This window comes from Tupaia chinensis, unplaced genomic scaffold (genome assembly GCF_000334495.1).
Source record: "Tupaia chinensis unplaced genomic scaffold, TupChi_1.0 Scaffold148607_1, whole genome shotgun sequence".
Taxonomy (NCBI): domain Eukaryota; kingdom Metazoa; phylum Chordata; class Mammalia; order Scandentia; family Tupaiidae; genus Tupaia; species Tupaia belangeri.
In genome coordinates, this window is record NW_006208456.1 from 3045383 (window position 1) to 3048563 (window position 3181).

Sequence of the window (3181 nt, forward strand, 5' to 3'; positions counted from 1 at the left end):
GCCCTGCCCTGCTCTTCCTTAAATTGCAGTTTCCTCTCCTCTAAGAGCAGGCTCAGAAGCCCTGCAGCGTAGAACGCTAGCATGGAAAGGGTTTAGGGAGCATCAGGGCAAGTGAGTGTTTTTCAGACTTTAGATGTCGATCATTAATAAAAGAAAAGAAGGGGGTCCGCAGGTAGTATGGAGGTTAAGGCGCTGGATCCCACATGGCCGACTGCATCATTTGAGTTCGAGACCCAGGGTCTTGAGAATCACGCTGGGCACGTGTGCGTGCCCAAAACCCTGAGAGGAGACTGGAGAAGGGATGGCAGCGCGGCCAGCCCCCCCCCCGGGAGTGATTTCTCTTTCTCTTTCTCTCTCTCTCACCCTGGTGAGCACATATGGCCTACAGAAAACGAAACAAAGAAAGAAACAAAGCAAGGAAGGAACTACCTCTATGGCACAGTGGTAAAGTGTTCAAGAGAAGCCTGATCCCATGTGGCAACTGTGGTTTGAATCCTGGGCTGAGTCGGCCTGAAACATGCCAGCCATGTGCATGAGGGCCCAGGATCTGAGGGCTGGAGGACTGGAGGAAGGAGACTGTACCGTGCCCAGACTCGGTGGGGGGTGCTACCCCCTTTCTCTTTCTCTCCTACCTTCCTGTGTGTACCAGTGCTCTGTCACGAATAAAGTGGGGGGGGAGGGGATAAAAGGACCAGCTCTAGGGTTACTAACATTTTATTTTGCTGGTAAGGACACAAGAATAAGTATACAAGGGACTATAACCTACTATCGTTTTAATTCCATAAAAGAAAAGAATCCCAACTACTAGGTCAGTAGGAAAGTCATGATGTGTTTTTCTATGCAAAAATGCGTCATGACTTTTCCAAGAACCTAATAAGAAAAAAAAGAAGAGCTTAATATATAAATAACTTTTTTTTTTAAAAAATAAAAAAAGAAAAAAAAGAAAGACTTGTAGTTTTTTCCTGTCGGTTTGGGAACATTGCACTCCAGTGTTAGGGATTCTTGGATCATCCTAGTGCCCTGGCGTTATGGATAAGGACATAGCAGTCCAGAGAAGTGCAGTGATGGGGCCCAAGGTCACACAGAACCCTGGACGACGGAGATCCTTTCCTGTGGCCGGACAGGTGCCTGGGCTGGGAGTCAGGAGGTCTGAGTTCTACTGTCAGCCATCTGCCCTGTAGCCGTGCTCGCCGCCGGTTCAGCTTTTCAAAACTGGGCGTAATAATCCTCCTCCACCCAGCACTGGTGAACCCACTGCAAGAAGAGCTTCGAAAGGTTCTAGAGATGCCTGCAGGGTGTTACACAGGGTGGTGTGGGCGAGTGAGAGGTCTCTGCGCGTCATTTACTCGAAAGCATTTCAGCCAAGGAAACCAGACGTAGCAAATATGGTAACGCACTAACGGTTGTTCAGTCTGGATGACGGGTCTGGAGCTCGTTATGTGGGTCTCCCCACTTTGCCACGCACTGGAAACTTGTCATAATAAACATTCTGTGTAATTGTAAAAAGCATCCCGGCAAGGCAAGGGAAGGAATGGTGTTACTTACAGTGACGAGGTCCTCAGGGGGGCCCGAGTCCTGGGCTCCTCGGCCAGGTGGGGCTCCCCACTCTAGAAGACTGAGTTGCCCGCTCTTCACCAGTCTTGGGCAGACAGAGCCATGGTCAGGAAGTGATTCTGGTTTCCCTGCTTCCTCCCCAGGCAGGCCTGGTGGGTGAGGCTGGGTGAGAAGAGGCTCCTGCTCCTCCTTAGTGCAAGGTACCAAATGACAGACCCGGTCCTGCTGCAGCAGGGGACTCTAGGGACAGTGGGGGCTGCTGCGGGAGCCAGCCAGCTTGGGGCTTATGAATATGCAAATAGAAGCCAGAGCTGGTTGGCTGCCCCCCTGCCATTTTCCACCTCCACCCCAAATCAGGTGCCCTGAAGAGCCAGCTCAGAGTGGTCCATCCTGAAATGCCATCTCTCTGTCCTTGCCTGAGGACCCACAGAGAAAATGTGAAGACTGGAATTACCCAGCTTCTTCCATTGCTCTGACCTCCTGCCCTCGGCTTCATTCCAAATTCCCCTCTAAGGGAGGTCCAAAGGGAACATCTTTTCCCTCTCCCTCAAGAATCAGACTTAGCACTAAACATGGCATCTCTGACACGCAGGAAGGAGAGAGAGGTTGTGTGGCATCCCCTCCCAGCAGAAGTCAAACACAGTCGGGGAGACTGGCTGCTGGACCAGAAATGCCCATCCCTGACAGAGCTGGGAGAGCCCACTGTTCAAATCCACCTATCCTCAAATATTTTGCTATCTTCTCCTTCCACCTGGAAAGTGGAATGAATGTTGTAAAATGCAGCAATAAAAATAAATGAACTCATCAATATTAATAAATCCTCAAAAGATAACATTGAGTGAAAGAAGAGAGAATTACACAGGCACTACAATTTCATTTCTATTATGCTAAAAAAAGAGGTAACATAGAATGAACTTGGAAAACAAAAGATAGTCTACATTTTCATTGTGTATTTATCTATCCATTATTATTTTAAAAATTATTTTATTATTTATTTTATTATTATTATTATTTTAAAGTTTTTTGTTTGTTTGTTTGTTTTGCTTTAGGACATGTGTGCTCACCAGAGAGAGACAGAGAAAGAGAGAGGGAAAGTGAGAAAGCAAGCCACCAGGGCCAGGACTCAGACTGCAGTAGGCTGTGTGGGAGTCCAGCACCTTAACCACCACACCACCTGCTGGCCACTATCCATTATTTGTTATTACAACTGAATGGAGAGGCAGATGAAATTCAGGTATCGCAGGTAACACAGAGTGACTATCAGGCATAGTCCCTATTTATGAAGCCCAGAGATGGAAAGATAGCCTATAGCCCCATCTGCCATCTGCTTAATAATACGTACAAATATATAAGTGAGGATGTGAGTTTCTGTGAGACCACTACTCAGACACTGGGAGATTTGGGAAAGAACACCGTGTGTATAATTTAAGTTGCGCTGCCCACTCGGTGGTAACTTTTTTCCTGTTAACTGAGCCACACAATCCTTCTTTTTCTTTCTTTCTTTCTTCTTTCTTTCTTTCTCTTTCTTTCTTTCTTTTTCCTTCTTCTTCTTTTTCTTCTTTCTCTTCCTTCCTTCCTTCCTTCCTCCCTCCCTCCCCTATCTCTTCCCTTCCTTCTCCCCTACGTC